The sequence below is a fragment of the Misgurnus anguillicaudatus genome, chromosome 17 (assembly GCF_027580225.2).
Source record: "Misgurnus anguillicaudatus chromosome 17, ASM2758022v2, whole genome shotgun sequence".
In the NCBI taxonomy this organism is placed as follows: Eukaryota; Metazoa; Chordata; class Actinopteri; order Cypriniformes; family Cobitidae; genus Misgurnus; species Misgurnus anguillicaudatus.
The window spans coordinates 10,160,598-10,171,637 of NC_073353.2; positions in this window are offsets into that span (position 1 = coordinate 10,160,598).

Genomic DNA, 11,040 nt, shown 5'->3' on the forward strand with positions numbered 1-11,040 from the left:
GAATAACTTATCAACCCAATTTCGAGGTATTATTTAAATGATCCCACACAAAACAGTTAATTATTTAAATGCATTATTACTACATACCTTAAGCATGTGTTCCACGCCTTTCTTCTTCTTGGCGTTGCGAGGTCAAGCGGATGTTGTTATGTAGAATCATGAACTTGACGCAAAGACGCACATCCGTAATTTATTTAACAATGACAACACTTTCGGGTAATTTTATCTTCTAGATCCTAATTAAAGCTATAAAGAAAGAGCAGCCTTTCACGATTATTTCCTGGTAAGTTTTTTGTAATGTTTTATTTTAGAATGGAGCTTAATAAAGCAGACGCGGAAAGGTTTTGATTATTTTAAATATCTCATGTTTATATGTTGTTGTTTTCGCATACTGTCATGTAAAATGCACCTTTAAAGATAAATGAATGAAAGTTTTCATTGTTTAATTTGAATAAATGTGTTTTATAAAATCAACAACTGCCTGTTTTAAGATCAATTGAAAATGCTGTTTTAATTACTTAATATCGATGACACAGCATGCATGTGTAGATGTGTGTAGAAATAATTTGCTGCAGTTTAGGGCAATTCAATTTGTTAATGAGGTATCTTGTAATCTTACAAACATCTGGGAAAGAGCGGCTCGTCTTTCTAAGCTCTTCTAAAGATCTGGGAAAGAGCGGCTCGGCATCTTTAAGCTCTTCTAAAGATCTGGGAAAGAGCGGCTCCGCATCTTTTAAAGCTCTTCTAAAGATCTGGGAAAGAGCGGCTCCGCATCTTTTAAAGCTCTTCTAAAGATCTGGGAAAGAGCGGCTTGCCGTTCTAACATCTTGTAAAGATCTGGGAAACGGCGGCTCGCCATCGTTCTAAATAACATACATCTTGTGAAGAGCAAGATCTGCTGGGTGTCTTGCAAACAGCTGGGTCGGACGTCTCGGCGACGCCTTCCAGATGAGCAAACGCCCTATATAATACGTCTTCCAGACGAAAAACAAGACATCGCGCAGACATCTCCGCGACGTACGTGTGCTATCTGGGTTAGGACATTAACATGACGCTTAATGCATGCTAATGCATTAAATACAGTGCTTTTAAGTTTAAAATCACTTTATTAATAAGTCACATATTCCTGCACAGAATTAAAAAACATATTGGGACATTAACGTGACGCAGTAATTAATTTTGTCATTTATTTTGGTTTGTCCAACTAAAAAATCACCCAAGTGACATAAAGAGATTTTATTAAGTTATTTTATTTTAGTGATATTTAAGCCCCTGAATTATTTAGTTTAATTAATTCCTGCGTCACGGTAATGTCCCAACATGTTGGGACAATATATGGGCAGGAATAAATAAAACAGAATATGTCTTATCAATACTGATTTTGATCTTTTACTGCATTTAATGCATTAGCATGCATCAGCATCGCTGGTCAAACTGTGCAGCCTCTTTGCTTAACATAAAAGTGCTCAACCTGTTCGGCAGGTCCAACCATAGGGATTTTTAAAAATATATGGGGATCATTGAACGGCTCCTCCCCAAATGGCATAGTCTGTCGGCCTTTGATGTAAAAAGCCGCGCCGCTCAATGCTCAGGGGCGGATTTAGTGATTTGGGGGCTCAAGGCGAACCATGTGTCGGGGCCCTAACTATGCACCCTTTATGCAAACTTTACTGTATTTTTCTCTCTTTCTCATCGCTATCTCTTTTTTCCTCTAGGTTACATAAGTTTCAGCCCCCAATGACGTTGAGATTAATACTGTTTGATAATATGATTGGATTTTATACTAACCGCAGTACTACATGGTAAAAAGACGTGTATAACAATTATGTACTTTTTATTTTACTTTGTGTACTTAATTTCTTTAATACATTTTCATTTAATGCCACATTACATCCACAATATATTTTAAATTAAAATACTTTGTATTCAAATGAACATAATATGATGACAAGAAACATAATATGGTTTTAAAATAATGCAATCATAGGTGTTAAGAACTCGACATAAGATAAACAAGGGGTGAAATTTGACTTTCTATATGGATGGTAAAGCGTCATGTATTGCCTCTGCATTACATTATGTAAACAGTTTTTATATTATTGAACTATACAGATGTCATCTATGTACACATCTTGTACTTTGATGTTCGCTAGTGATATACAGGGCAAAGCCGAAGCATGCTACCGTTTTCATATGAGATTTAAATGAGACTAAAGCGACCACGAATTCGTGTGCAGATTGGAGATGAATTACAATCTTTAGTGGTGCTGGGCAGACATTTCGGCGGACTAAAGCTTACCTAAAGGCTACTGTACCTGAGATTACATGGTAATATTATATAAACTGTAGATCCTGTATTATTTGCAGAGCATACTCACCGGCACACTATCAGTGTCCGTGGCCGAGAGAGCTGTGTCTGACGGAAAAGAGGTTGCTGAGAGCAGCATAGACCGTGGCAGTGTTTGTGTGGAGAAAAGCTGAGACTTTTGCAACATTTTTGTGTGAATCATCTTTTCTGCTCCATTGGTGTAGCTATGTTTCACTCTTAGTTTATTTCCTTGCAGCTTCGCTCTTTTAATGTATCAAACTCACTCGCTGCTGCCTGCAGCTCTGCTCGCTTTGTTGATTTGAGCTACGCGCGCATATCTGGTAGTGCATGGAATGATCCACTTTAAACTATAATGGGGGGCGCATTCGTGCAGATGTAATAATAACGTTCAAACCGTTTATGGGAATATACTGAAAAACACAAAAGATGTTTAAATAGAATTCTTAATTAAACAAAATTATGATAGTTTTCTGGAAATCTTGATGATAAGCAGGGGCAAAAAGTGGCAGCTCACCAAGTACACCCCTGCATTTTGGGGCCCCTTGGTAAGGCGGGGCCCAAGGCAACTGCCGACCTTTGCCTAATGGTAAGTCCGCCCCTGTCAATGCTTGTTTATTGCAGTACATATGCGGTCGGATTGATCCATCAAGCAGATAGACTATTTGATAGAAAGTGTGGATTAAGGATGTTTAAAATCTCTAGCTTGTGGTCAGTACATGAATGGATCAAATCAGCACATTTGCAAAGGTTTGTCTCCATATGGCTAAATAATAAATACAAATAAGAAGGGTAACTTTGCAGTATCACATTATATATTTTCTATTTTCATATTATAAACGAGAGTATTCAACTGCAATATGGCAATATCCTCACAACATTATTATTTCTCAAAACTTTGACAAAAAATTATTTTCAAAGGAACTGTATTATTGCAGTTATTCAAAGATGCACACATTATTCCGCATATGATTTAAATATTAGTCGAGAGTACATAACAGCAATGAACGTCTTATATGGCAATAAATATCCACATAACTTCAAATAACAACATAATGAAATTAATAAAAAGACAAGGAAGCAGGATTGGCATGTAAATTGTATTATTATTACCGGAAAAACAGCAAAATAACTGAAATAAACTCTGAGGTAAATGAGCAATAACAGTGGAAAAAACGTTATTATCTATCAAAACTTTATATGACAAAAATTATATTTAAAGTTATTCAAAGATGCACACATTATTCATGAACACGTTCTTCTCTGGCCTGGCTCTGTTATGTAATAGCTGATTGACAGGTGCGCAACTCCGTCTTTCGAACCGGTATAATTTTGTATAGTTACTCATTTAGGAAAATTATCCATGATTTAATGATTTTATTATTATTATGAAAATGTTTTTTTTTTTTTTGCAGATTGATTGCGATTTGTATACCCTAGTTTACAAGACCTTTTTTTTTTTTTTTACCACGGAGGGACGGTGGTATACGGAATTTCCCGATAGATTTTTGGTCCCACTCCGCCCCTGACTGTATTAATGCGTTAGGCGTCACATTAATGTCCCTACTTTTTAATGGCCCACTGGGCACGAATTAACAAAACTGTATAAGACCCAAGGTGTATGAATTTGATCCTTATAGCACTGTATGTATGTTTTTTAATTCTGTGCAGGAATAAATAAAACGGAGTATGTGACTTATTAATAAAGTGATTTTGCATTAAGCGTCATGTTAATGTCGGTTGTGTTAAGTTTTCTTCTATTCTGCACAGGAATCAATAAAACTGTATATGAAATATGGCTCATTAATAAGGTATATAGATCAATCTTGATCTTTACATACTGTATTTATGCGTTAAGCGTCATGTTAATGCGCCGATGGTTTATTTTTTATTATTCCGGGCAGGAATGAACAAAACGGTTCAAGACCCAAGATGTATGAATTTGATTCTTATATAGCACTGTATCAATGCGTTAGCTCACGTTATGTCCCAATATTTTTTATGAAACTCTGGGAAGGAATAAAACTGCACATATACACGAGCCCAAGGTGTATGAATTTTATACTTAATAGCAATGTATTAATGCATTGAGCTGCGATAAGCGTCACTATTCCGATGGTTTAAATGAAATTCTGGGCACTTATTCAAAAAACGTGGGCACGATTTAACTTAATCGAGGGAACGAGTTAATAAAATGTGGGCACGATTTAACTTAATCGAGGGAACGAATTACTAAATTGTGCGCACGATTTAGCTTAAACGAGGGAACGAACTACTAAATCGTGCGCACGATCCAGCCCAAACGAGGGAACGAACCACCAAAACGTGCGCACGATCTAACAATTCGTGGGAACGAACTGCTAATTCGTGGCCACGATTTAAAAAAAAAGTTTTACCATGTCATCAGAAGGGCTCCGTAACTTTCGACCGCTTCTGTGCTGAATACTATGAGGGGGTGGTCTGTGAGACGGTGGGCGAGTCTCTCTGCTGTCATTCAAACCGAGCGGGAGTAATGATGAGTTTATATGGACGCAAACTAATATTATGTCGGAGTGCACTGCTTGTTTAGCAAGTAAACATGCTGCACAGAGTTTTTTTTACATGAGTATGTAAGAGCTTTCTTTGAATTTTCAGCGCAATTGATGAGATAGGATCGCGCAACTTTCACACGCTTTCAAAACGAAACTACGGAGAGCCGCTTAGTTTTATCAACGAAAGGCTAAAAATAGCGCTGTTCACCGAATGTTCACGCCAGAAGTCAAAAAAGACGTAAAACTTGTGTTTAATACCTCAGATTAGATAAATGGGTGGAGAGAAGGCGGTCGCGTGTGGCTGTTCGAACGCATTCAACCACATGTGCGTTCCGCAACTCCAAAGCGATCCGATCGAAAGTGGTTTCGACTACCTCTGAATGTGGTTGAAAGTGGTCGAAAGTGGACGAGCTCAAAACGTTTTGAACACCGTTTACACCTGGCATTAACGTCGTCCACTTGTGATCCGATCGACGAAAACACATGTTAATGCCAAGTGTAAACAGCCTCTTACATTTACATTGTAAAGACATGCAAACGACAGCTAGGTGTCACTGTGGAGGCGGTTTCGGATTGATGTTTCGAAGCCTCGAAACATACGGCACAAATGATTCAACTGTTTCAGTGTTTCACGAAGCCTCGCTCTGCCCACCACAACTTAACGCGTCACCTTCAGTAACTGCCTCAGCTGCTCATCGTCTATGCGGCCGGAAGAACGTTGACAAAATGAGCGAAATGGCGCCGCCCTTGTTGTCGTGAAAAATAAGGTGAATAGCTGTGTCCCAAATCAAGGGCTGCGACCTTATAAACATGGGACCTTAAAGATGAGCACTCGGTCTTTCAAGGTGGCAGCCTCAGAAGTTCAAACTGAAATGAGACGGTCTAACCTTCGGATGACCTTTAATTGGCGTCACCTGCTGCACGCGCCTGTCAGCAGGACATAGCGGAAACGTTTCTGACTTATTAAAAATAAATATGAAATCAGAAAAATATTAATTTAGTTTAGAAAATATGACATGTTGATGTAGATTAAACTATTCAACAGTATATTAAATTAAATTAATCAACCTAAGAAATATATGCATCATAAAAATAATAATATTAACACAAAACATAACTTATAATACTAAAACAGTGACAAACTTTTTTTTGATAAATACACACTTTTATTTAATGAAGGTTTTTAATTGTTTATTTTAGAATATCCAGCAGTTATATGCAGCCGTTGCAGGCGCGCAATGAATCTTGGGATATCCTCGGCTGTTAAGGATCCATTCGTTCTATCCTTAACATCGCGGAGAAATGAGGACGCATTTTGAGGCTTCATTCTAAGCATCCTTTGAATTGGGACGTCCTTACCAGCCTCAAGTCGCGCTGCTGTGACGCAATCAGTCTTAAAATACGTCCTTAGAAGGTTGCAGCCTTTGAATTGGGACACAGCTAATGAACCCTAGTTTGCTAAAAGCACGTGACTTGTGCCAGTTTGAAACAAGCTCCGAACCAATGATTAAAAAAAAAAGATTCATAAATGTTTCGAAGCCTCATGAAGCGTGCTTCGAAATCGCCCAATCGACTAGTGATGGGCAGTCCGGCTCTTTCCATAGATTCTGCTCTTTCGGCTCAAGCTCCGGCTCTACATTTTAGTGATGGCAGTCTGGCTCTTTTTATAGATTCGGCTCTTCTGGCTCGGCTCCCTTAGAAGAGCCGGCTCTTAGGGTCCCACCCCTGCCTGCGTCTGAAGATTCGGCTCTGCTCGTTCGCTACAAAAGCTGTGTCCCAATTCAGGGGCTGTGACCTTCTAAGCATGCAACCTTAAATATGAGCACTCGGTTTTTCAAGGTGGCAGCCTCAGAAGTCCGCGAAGAGAACTGAAATGAGACGGTCTAACCTTCGGACGACCCATAATTGGCGTCACCTGCTGCGCCTGTCAGCAGGACATAGCGGAAACGTTTCTGACTTATTAAAATAAATATGAAATCAGAAAAATATTAATTTAGTTTAGAAAATATGACACGTTGATGTAGATTAAACTATTCAACATTATATTAAATTAAATTAATCAACCTTAGAAATATATGCTTCATAAAAATAATAATATTAACACAAAACATAACTTATAATACTAAAGTGACAAACTTTTTTTGATAAATACACACTTTTATTTAATGAAGGTTTTAATTGTTTATTTTAGAATATCCAGCCGTGCAATGAATCTTGGGATATCCTCAGCTGTTAAGGATCAAGGGTGCCGCACAAGCCCTGAAAAGTGAAGCCAAAACGTCTCGATCGCCCCCCAGTGACCGGTCCCAGTATAGGTCATAAAGCCTGCCTCCCCATGTTATTCACTTCAATTATCTTTTTTCCGAAGCTGGTTTCTGTCATTTACTGTAGTTTTTATCACGCTGATGTAAATTCAAATTTTTGTTTTTAAAATAAGTTTGTGTTTAGCTAGTTATTTAATGATATAAAAACGGTGGTGTCACGTCATGATTGACAGCTGTGATATCGTGTGATATGCGCATTCTACGAGAGCGAGGGCAGGGTTTTGACTTCGTGCCTTCCCTTCCTGCTCACTACTGCGCATGACTGGTCCCGAAATCGCTATTGCGCAGACTCAAGACCCAAGATGTCAGCGCCATATCGGGCAACTGGCGGTGTCGTGAGCAATTCGGTCCCCCCGGGCAATTCGGTCTCCCCTAGGACCCTGCGCGACTCCATTGGCTGAAAAAACTCCTCATGGGCAGTTTTCTTAGCGCCTTATTACAATTCCTACAAAATCGCGTTATGATTTATGTAGTTAGAACGTTGTTAAAATTACAATTGATGTCTTTTAAATGATATGTTTCATATCCCATAATTCCACGCTGCTTCAGAGCGTCAGTAAACAACATCATTGTTGTTGTTTGATCTGGCGCCATCCAGCGGCGCAAATAATACAAACTGCATCTTTAACACTGCTGAAACTACAGTATGGTCCTCCCTAAAAAGATCCTGTTATAGTTCATTATAAAAAATATTACAGTGCGTTAGCTATGGCAGGGGGAAATGCACTGGCAACAAAAGCAAAATAAGCATTTACATTTATTCATTTGGTAGGGACTTCATCCAGTGACTTACAAAAATATATTCATTAAACATTGTTACACACAGTTTAAGAATTGGAAATGTTCGATTGAAACAATTGGTTTATATTGCACTTATTGTATCATAGTAAATAAATATAGTAGGCTACAATAGAAATAAATGTCAAAATAGATCTTTTTGCATGGAACAGGATTATCTTTAACCATTTAGAAAATTTGCATGTATGCTATTTACAGACATTTGGACAGGACTCATTTAGAATTGTACAACCCCAAATCAGAAAAAGTTGGGACACTGTAGAAATTGTGAATAAAAAAGAAATGGAATAATTTATAAATTTCATAAACTTACATTTTATTTACAATAGAATATAAATAACATATCAAATGTTGAAAGTGAGATATTTTGAAATGTCATGCCAAATATTGGCTCATTTTGGATTTCATGAGAGCTACACATTCCAAAAAAAGTTGGGACAGGTAGCAATAAGAGGCCGTAAAATTTAAATGTAAACATAAGGAAAAGCTTAAGGACTAATTTGCAACTTATAAGGTTAACTTGACAACATGATCGGGTATAAAAAAGCCTGTCAGAGTGGCAGTGTCTGTCAGAAGTCAAGATGGGCAGAGAATCACCAATTCCCCCAATGCTGTGGCGAAAAATAGTTTTCTGAGTTTCTCAGAGAAAAATTGCAAAGAGATTGAAGTTATCATCATGTACAGTGCATAATATAATCCAAAGATTCAGAGAATCTGGAACAATCTCTGTGCGTAAGGGTCAAGGCTGGAAAACCATACTTGATGCCCGTGATCTTCAGGCTCTTAGACGGCACTGCATCATATACAGGAATGCACTTGTAATGGAAATCACAACACAGGCTCAGGAATACTTCCAGAAAACATTGTCGGTGAACACAATCCACCGTGCCATTCGCAGTTGCCAGCTAAAACTCTATAGGTCAAATAAGAAGCCATATCTAAACATGATCCAGAAGCACAGGCCTTTTCTCTGGGCAAGGCTCATTTAAAATGGACTTTGGCAAAGTGGAAAACTGTTCTGTGGTCAGAAGAATCAAAATTTAAAGGTCTTTTTGGAAAACTGGGATGCCATTTCATCCAGACTAAAGAGGACAATGACAACCCAAATTGTTATTAGCGCTCATTTCAGAAACCTGCATCTCTGATGGTTTGGGGTTGCATGAGTACGTGTGGCATGGGAAGCTTATCTGGAAAGGCACCAGCAATGCTGAAAGGTTTATCCAAGTTTTAGAGCAACATATGCCCTCATTCAGATGCCGTCTCTTTCAGGGAAGACCTTGCATTTTCCAACATGACAATGCCAAACCACATACTGCATCAATTACAACGTCAAGACTGCATAGAAGAAGGATCTGAGTACAGAAATGGCCAGCCTGCAGTCCAGATCTGTCAGACACAGAAAACATTCGACGCATCATAAAGAGGAAGATGCGACAAAGAAGACCTAAGACAGTTGAGCAACTAGAAGCCTGTTTTAGACAAGAATGGGACCACATTCCCATTCCTAAACATTGGTCCTCCTCCAGCTGTTCCTTATGTATTATATGTACATTTAAATTTTCCGGCCTCTTATTGCTACCTGTCCCAACTTTTTTTGGAATGTGTAGCTCTCATGAAATCCAAAATGAGCCAATATTTGGCATGACATTTCAAAATGTCTCACTTTCTACATTATATATTTTATCTATATTCTATTGTGAATAAAATATAAGTTTATGATATTTGTAAATTATTCCATTCATTTTTTACTCACAATTTCTACAGTGTCCCAACTTTTTCTCATTTGGGGTTGTATTTCATTCTTTTCCATTGTCAGATTTGTCTGCATCATTATTTTTAAGAATGTGCAACTTTCTGTCTAATGTATAATACACGAAGATATGTAACGTGTACACAAATGTAAAATGTAAAATAATACCATAGGTCAATTACCAGACAATTTATTGGTAATATTCACATTTAAGGTGTAATGACGAGTTGATATAAGTATAACCAGGGGCGGTTCTAGGGTCAGTGGATATCCAGGGCTTAGCCCAAAGACATCCAAGCATGTGTCAAAAATACACTTTTAATAGCTAAAACATGATAAACATTTTCTAAGTGTTATTATTTTTGCCAGATTAACTTTTTAATAGTGCTCATTAAAATAAATGTTCCACTGAGTTCAACTGAGAACACTTTACACTGATATCAAAGAAGTTGTTCACCTCAAAATGAAAATTCGGTCATCTTTTACCCCACTTCTTGTAATTTTAAACTTGTATGACTTCTGCAGAACACAAAATAATATATTTTGAAAAATATTGGTAACCCTAACACTAATGTAGTTTTTTTTTACATATTGGCTCTTTTTATACTCTCCACTTAATTCATTGTTCCTTTATTTTATCCACAACTGTTCTCTCTTTATACACATCAATTTTTCTTGTTGGATTTCTTTTTAATGTCATATTTTCCCCCTTTCACACTCATCTCTTAATTCAGCCAGGATAAATAAAAATTTCATCCAGGATATGTTCCTGGATCTCAAACTCAAACCCAAAATTGACATCTCTTTGCAGGGCTGCAAAGCTTTTTTAACATAAAATACACAGTAATTCTGTAAATTACACATTTTTCTATTATTTACCACAGAAAGCATTTTCTTAACCTTATCTTAAATAACTGTATATTAACACCTGGCACTAAACTAACACATTAAATTCCTGAGTATGAATGTATTAATGATTATACATTTTCTGCAACCAGGTAGTGTTTCTGTTTTGATTTATTTAGGATTTTTTAAATTACAGACTTGACTTGGTTATGTTCAATCTCTGTAAAAATGAATAAGGCTACTGCTCTATGTGTAACTTAAGCACAGACACATCAAGCAACATAATGATATATACTTCATACAATTCTTATATTAAGATGAGGGAGCTTCATAGCATACAGTCTTTTATTTTTGTACCTTTCTCCTCATCTTTCCTCTTTTCTTGACCTGGGCACTGATGAGTCTATTTTTAATCCGTGGTTTAGTATGTGTTACATCTCCATCTCTACAGTATATGAGGTGTTG